Here is an 8691-nt window from a genome sequence, read left to right on the forward strand (position 1 = left end):
AATCACATGTTTCACAATTATTTCGATAACTATTATCACAATTACATGTAATTATCTTAGCATTGTGTGATCTTGTGATCGAATTCAACAAATATCGAAGCACACCCTTCACGATATATTTTTGCATTTTTGTTTTTCCACGAGCCTATGTTTCACAATTGTGCTCTTCATGTTTTATTCAATGAGCTTATTTCTCTCAGGCATTAAAGGCACGCAAATTCGATATAAACTTTGATACTGACATTTTAAATTTGGTAGATTTTGCTGATTATTTCTATTTTCTAGTCAAAATTATGTATGTTTGCATAAAGAGAAGCCAAAAAGGTTATTTGATTCGTAAGTGTGAACATGACTGAAAGGATAACGCCTCGGTATTGAGCCCAACACACGGACCGAGAGGTTGTTAACCGTCTCTCCATGAGCCCACATTAAATGACCATTTTTCAAAATTCTTAGTTATAGATGTTTCTGTCAAGTCAATGTTCTGTGATTATATAACATGCACGCTTCAATAATGTATTCATAAGCCTCGTGCAGTTGTTAGTGCACTTATTTCGCACTTACTTCCCACAAAAGCCTACCAGGTTCGATTCCCGGTCTGATTTATGAGAGTTGGTGGTCGGTGGTTACCAAGACAAGTTAGTTTCCTCCGAGTATTCAGCCAATTCCGCACGACAAAAGATCTTAGTCTCGCGTATCATGGTGTATTTTCGTAATGATCGTTGTTTTCTCGAAAATCCGCATCGTTGTAAAATAAGTTAAACTAAACCATTTAATGTGTGCATGATGCCGAAAAACGAGAAGCATGGTTCTGTGCTAGCGATAATGACAAAGAATCGAACATCTGCAATGTCAGGGTAAAACACTAACAAGGAAGTACAGGAGAATTATAGACAGTTTGATGAAGAGCGGAAATGGCAGGGTCAGTGACTCGCGGATGTGTTTTCCAAACGCCTGAATAAGGTCAACCGTCCAACATCAGACCGCGCGCCAACGTCATTGAGACATTGACACAGAGGCAGGACGGGAAAACAGCAACAGCGACATCTTGGTACAAGTGGACGCAATCAGTTGCTTACCCGAAAAGCTACCAGCTGATACGAAAGAGGACAGCTCTTCTTATGCTGGGGTTTGCAATTATGACCATAAACTACCATTAAAGAAGAGAAATACGTATAAAAGGGAGTCGATGCCGCGGATAAATGTTTTGCTAACCTTCTTCATCGAAGAAGAAATTCGCCACAAAGTTTCCAGGAAAGAAGGGCGTAAAGGCAAACTAGATGTTGCCCTGTCCACCGTAATGAACAAATGTGCAGATAATAATTGCAAGGCCGACGATAACAGTATAGACATTGAGCGGCGGAAACTGGAACTGAAAACGAAAGCTAGAGCCCTGAAGACATGGTTAGGAAGCTAGTATGTTAACGGCTGGAAATAGATGAAAGGCAAGATGATAAGACATAGGGCATTAGTTGCATGCAGCTCACGCTGGGTTACACGGCCGTCCATCTTTCGCCCATGCTGATCAGACTGGCCATGAGATCTAAGCACTAAGGTCATGACGGAATCCAGCTCAACTGTTCAACATTTCCTATGACGAAGATGGAAATTTGTAATACTGCTGGTGACCTAAATGCGTCAAAAAAGGTAGTGAAGATCGTCAAAATCAAATGATTTATTAAGTGCTTTAAAGGGACTCATTCAATTCCAAAAATGCCAGACATCAAACGAAATACTTTCGTGTGAAAATGAAACACAATGCTTGCTACATTGATAAAACATTATCAAAGTACAGCTTTATTGTTAACAATTATAGCTGTGTGAAGTTAGCTAAACATACGACATTGGACATTGGACATTCAAAATCGAATGTTGTGCTGGCACGACATTGGACATTGGACATTCAAAATCGAATGTTGTGCTGGCACGACATTGGACATTGGACATTCAAAAGTGAAAGTCGTGCTAGCACGACATTGGACATTGGACATTCAAAATCGAATGTTGTGCTAGCACGACATTGGACATTGGACATTCAAAATCGAATGTTGTGCTGGCACTACATTGGACATTGGACATTCAAAAGTGAAAGTCGTGCTAGCACGACATTGGACATTGAACATTCAAAATCGAATGTTGTGCTGGCACGACATTGGACATTGGACATTCAAAAGTGAAAGTCGTGCTAGCACGACATTGGACATTGCACATTCAAAATCGAATGTTGTGCTGGCACGACATTGGACATTAGACATTCAAAAACGATTGTCGTGCCGGCACGACATTGGACATTGGACATTCATAACCGAATGTTGTGCTGGCACGACATTGGACATTGGACATTCAAAAGTGAAAGTCGTGCTAGCACGACATTGGACATTGGACATTCAAAATCGAATGTTGTGCTGGCACGACATTGGACATTGGACATTCAAAAGTGAATGTCGTGCTAGCACGACATTGGACATTGGACATTCAAAATCGAATGTTGTGCTGGCACGACATTGGACATTGGACATTCAAAAGTGAAAGTCGTGCTAGCACGACATTGGACATTGAACATTCAAAATCGAATGTTGTGCTGGCACGACATTGGACATTGGACATTCAAAAGTGAAAGTCGTACTAGCACGACATTGGACATTGGACATTCAAAATCGAATGTTGTGCTGGCACGACATTGGACATTAGACATTCAAAATCGATTGTCGAGCCGGCACGACATTGGACATTGGACATTCATAACCGAATGTTGTGCTGGCACGACATTGGACATTCAAAAGTGAAAGTCGTGCTAGCACGACATTGGACATTGGACATTCAAAATCGAATGTTGTGCTGGCACGACATTGGACATTCAAAATCGAATGTTGTGCTGGCACGACATTGGACATTGGACATTCAAAAGTGAAAGTCGTGCTAGCACGACATTGGACATTGGACATTCAAAATCGAATGTTGTGCTGGCACGACATTGGACATTCAAAAGTGAAAGTCGTGCTAGCACGACATTGGACATTCAAAATCGAATGTTGTGCTTTCAACGACATTGGACTTTGGACATTCAAAAGTGAAAGTCGTGCTAGCACGACATTGGACATTGGACATTCAAAATCGAATGTTGTGATGGCACGACATTGGACATTGGACATTCAAAAGTGAAAGTCGTGCTAGCACGCATTGGACATTGGACATTGGACATTCAAAAGTGAAAGTCGTGCTAGCACGACATTGGACATTGGACATTCAAAATCGAATGTTGTGCTAGCACGACATTGGACATTGGACATTCAAAATCGAATGTTGTGCTGGCACTACATTGGACATTGGACATTCAAAAGTGAAAGTCGTGCTAGCACGACATTGGACATTGGACATTCAAAATCGAATGTTGTGCTGGCACGACATTGGACATTGGACATTCAAAAGTGAAAGTCGTGCTAGCACGACATTGGACATTGCACATTCAAAATCGAATGTTGTGCTGGCACGACATTGGACATTAGACATTCAAAAACGATTGTCGTGCCGGCACGACATTGGACATTGGACATTCATAACCGAATGTTGTGCTGGCACGACATTGGACATTGGACATTCAAAAGTGAAAGTCGTGCTAGCACGCATTGGACATTGGACATTCAAATGAGTTTCGTTTCATTGGAACAAGTGCTGAATCACGCAACAATTAAGTGTCAGAACAAAATATATCAACTTGCAGGAATCACGATGCACAGAGAGACGCACTATTGTGCAGTACTTCAATCAGAAACCTTTGGAAACGTGTGGTATGACGGGCTGGTCGGAAAGCTAGGTCCATTACCACACGACCTGCACACTTGGACACCGTCTCACGCTATTTTTGTCAAGTGTAGAAGCACTCAAGTTTATTTATTTCTCAAGAATCACATTATGTAGCCTATTAGTATCTTCCATGGCCGAGAGTGTAAGATGGGTTCAGCCCAACCCGAGCGTAGGGTCTTTTGCGGAAACGAGGTTTACCTGCTTCCGCAGAACACCCTGTGCGAGGGTTGGTATGAACCTATCTTACACGAGCGACTATGGTAGATGTTTTTCTCTCTCACCGCAGTTAAACAAAATAATGTAAAAATGTATTTTATCGCTGGAACTTTTTTGTGCGTAGTAAAAATAATGTGCGCATAGATATATGACAACTCCTGGTTGTCATAGATATTCGCGCAGTGATTCAGATTATGTGAATAGTCAAATCGTTCTTTAAATAGTTCTGGATGCAGCAAAGTGAAGGCAATAAAAAAGAGTTCCATACGGGTACTTGTTTATCTTTGCCCGTTGGGATGATAAGAATTTCACGCATGGACAAATGTTTGAATGTACTTTTCTGAGGTGGCAGATATATATATATCCGAAATCTTGGACTGGTGATAAGGCTGCAATTCTAATTTGTCCATTCAAATTATTGTGTTAAATAACGACATTCAACTTGGCTTTTATTTTTTAAAATATGGTTTATAATAACGTATATCTGTCTATTCATAGTGACCAAATATTATTTAGGCATCCAATGGAAGTGGTAAATATTAAGAGAAAAAATATAATGAAACGACAACCAGTATACAAATAATAATTGTTGGACATAGGTCATTTTTACTCATTAATTATCTGTCAGGAGTACCCTTTAAAATAATACCAAAATTATATGGGATCCCCATGCATCAAAATGTAGCATTATCGCCAATGGTTTATGCATTGACAAGTTTAGCTGTGTGTATGTTGCCTTAAGTCACATCCATGTCCGACAATATTATACATTTGAGGTACCTAACACATATTTAACAAAGAAACTTGTATTTGAAAGTCCGCAACATTGTTATTGAGAGTTGTATTAAAACAATCCTTTCGATTGATATACATACATATTCCCATGTAAATGCAGACACATTCATTAATGTAATATAATTATTCTAAAGCTCTGTAGATAAACACACACTGAAGTGCACATTTGTTGGGTTTATATAATTATTTGCGCTTTGTTTCCTTTCAACCCTTTCAACCATTGTCAGTTCTGCCCAAGATGCCATTTCCAATGGCTCTGGTGTCACATTTTACATGTATAAATTGTATATTCTGTAAAACCTATAAGAACTTATGTCGTATGTGATGAAGACGTCATTTTGAATTCTTTAATGTCGATGCGATTGATTATAAAACGCTTTGTGTAATTCTGTCGTCTTATAAATATCAAAAAGGTTTATCGAACACAATTATTTCATATAAACTTTACCAAATGAAGACGACGTAGCATGTTCGACTAACTGAGTCGATAAAAAAACAAGTCGACAGGCAGGAATAGGTTACTTTATCGACTCATTGACAATATTTTTTTGTGTTTACGTAAAACCAGATAAAAAAGATGTACGGACGATTACATTTATACTTGTAAGAATCATCAATGCATGTCTATATTTTCCATATGTCATTATATACTGTGGATATAATTATCTTCACTTCCTTTATAAATGGTACTAGATGTGTAGCAGTGGTGTGTAAACAATTAAGCTTATTAAATATATGCCATTTTGAAAGCATTATCACTGTTTGTCTACATATAATCCACGACCATTCATAAGTATATTGATTTGAATCTTTCTCTGCATATGTGACATCATATATATCTGAATCATGCTTAAGTTTCAAATATTGCGATGGAATCGTCATGACAATGCTCTGTTGGTGTTGATAAATTTTATAATGGTTCATTGCTTTGTGATCTCTGACCCTTTTCAAATAATTTCAAGACAATATCTCAAACAAACAAAAAATCCGAATATTGCATGCCATCAAAATTAATTTAAAGTCGGAAAAAAAACAACATTCATTCATAAAACATGTCATACATTGATTTGAATGTGCTAACTGCTAGCACGACTTTCACTTTTGAATGTCCAATGTCCAATGTCGTCCAAGCACAACATTCGATTTTGAATGTCCAATGTCCAATGTCGTGCTAGCACGACTTTCACTTTTGAATGTCCAATGTCCAATGTCGTGCCAGCACAACATTCGATTTTGAATGTCCAATGTCCAATGTCGTGCTAGCACGACTTTCACTTTTGAATGTCCAATGTCCAATGTCGTGCCAGCACAACATTCGATTTTGAATGTCCAATGTCCAATGTCGTGCTAGCACGACAATCGTTTTTGAATGTCCAATGTCCAATGTCGTGCCAGCACAACATTCGATTTTGAATGTCCAATGTCCAATGTCGTGCTAGCACAACATTCGATTTTGAATGTCCAATGTCCAATGTCGTGCCAGCACAACATTCGGTTATGAATGTCCAATGTCCAATGTCGTGCCGGCACGACAATCGTTTTTGAATGTCCAATGTCCAATGTCGTGCCAGCACAACATTCGATTTTGAATGTCCAATGTCGTGCTAGCACGACTTTCACTTTTGAATGTCCAATGTCCAATGTCGTGCCAGCACAACATTCGATTTTGAATGTCCAATGTCCAATGTCGTGCTAGCACGACTTTACCTTTGAATGTCCAATGTCCAATGTCGTGCCAGCACAACATTCGATTTTGAATGTCCAATGTCCAATGTCGTGCTAGCACGACTTTCATTTTTGAATGTCCAATGTCCAATGTCGTGCCAGCACAACATTCGATTTTGAATGTCCAATGTCCAATGTCGTGCTAGCACGACTTTCACTTTTGAATGTCCAATGTCCAATGTCGTGCCAGCACGACATTCGATTTTGAATGTCCAATGTCCAATGTCGTATGTTTAGCTAACTTCACGCAGCTAATAATTATTAAGAATTATGACAGAACATGCCCTATTTTACGCAAATAAAAAATGAATTGTTTTAGTCTTGAATTTACGAAATTCTGCCCAAATCTGCCAGTTGCTGTTTTTTCATCAAAGTAGAAACACCATTTCAACAATGTTAAAAAAACATGCCCAATGAAAATATACGAGTCCATTTAAATATTGATTTATATTCCTTTCACAATAAATATCCATTAATCATACAATTAATACACACTTAAATGTATAAAGCACAATTAATTGATGTTAAGGTAAGGTGTCATGTGATTGGTCAGTAATACGTCGAGCACGAAGTTTTGAATGGTATTTTAGGTTATCGTGCCAAAGCGTTGCGATACTAATTTCTACTTAATTCAAGAGTGATTCTAAACCCTACGTCTTTGAAATAATTCGAGACCCAACTTTGTCAATCTTCGTGTCGTTTACTTATCCTGGTCAACCGATGTTTAAATCATGATAACTTCGAGATTGTCACAAACGGCTTTCATTATAATCGAGTACCAACATTTCCAGCTGTAGTAATCTATATCCATAAATTGGAATAGGTGTTCCGTTTATTTGGCATATGCATCATGAAAAGTCCAATATACATCAAAGACAACATCATCCAATGCCTGGCCTGGGAGCAGCGCAATATACGTCAGATGGAGACTTGCTTCAAATGATTGCACGCGCCGTTGTTCTTTTGATACTAGTCCGCCAAACACTTCTGCAATAGTTGTATATTTGGCATTTCTAGCTAAATTAAACAAAGCTTTGATACTCTAATGGTCGATGGCTACAGGCTACCGGACAAGATTACTTTTCACAAAACGTTCATTAAATTCTAAGCAAAGAAAGGTGGGCGTCTGGTGGTTCATCCTAAAGCTATCGCGCCAATCTACGTCACCCAAATTATCCCGCGCTTCCTCACATAAATTTAAGACCTGACGCAATGTTAGAACGTACGCTCCCTCGTGATGGCCGCTTCTATTCTCACACTGACCATCACCATAGCATTGGACCGACGTCGGCGCAACAACAACACCATAGCAAAACGATTTTCAATTAACCATTAGCCTCAATGCCGTGTCAATAATGTAACACCTTCCGCACAACATTAACATATAATGTACATGTATAGGGACGGAAAATCAAAGATAGGAATCTTATTTTAACACAATACCAAAGGGAACAGAATAATTGTTTGATGAAAATATCAACTTTGAATGGAATAAAGGTAATAAAATATGCAATGTTATGTTGTTTTTTATGATTAATATATAAATTGTTATACATTGATTTGAAATAGTACATATGGCATTCATATTGCAAAAATGAATTATTTATATTCCTGATGTACTTCCCATATAAACGCGTCCGGACAATACCTCAATAGCAAGATTTCCACCGATGGTAAATCACGTCATATAAACGGCCAATCGGAACTCCTCGGCTACTATAAAGATATGGTCTATCTCGAAGCTTGCCGGAGATGGCCGAGTTGTTACAATTGATAAACGGCCTAACACAGACAGTTTATTTCAGTCTAAACACACATATAAATATTTAGTATGGTCACAACGATTCCTGGCCTAAATACAAAGAAAAGAGAAAAGAATTAGTGAGTTATATTAAAGAACAAAATAAAATAATGTATCAAAAAAGGAAAAAAAAGATACACATCAAAATCAAACTGTGAGATATATATTAAATAGAGTAATGAAGTATTATGGGAGGCTATTTACAAATATCATAATACTTGAAAAATCTAAACGATGTTATTTATTCAAGAATTTCTTAACATGAATGCTTGATTTATAAATTTACCCAATCTACTTAGTATGCTTACGTTTTTTGTTAACATTAGTTCGATAAACTTGTACATACTTGG

Source organism: Mya arenaria, chromosome 3 (assembly GCF_026914265.1).
Source record: "Mya arenaria isolate MELC-2E11 chromosome 3, ASM2691426v1".
NCBI lineage: Eukaryota > Metazoa > Mollusca > Bivalvia > Myida > Myidae > Mya > Mya arenaria.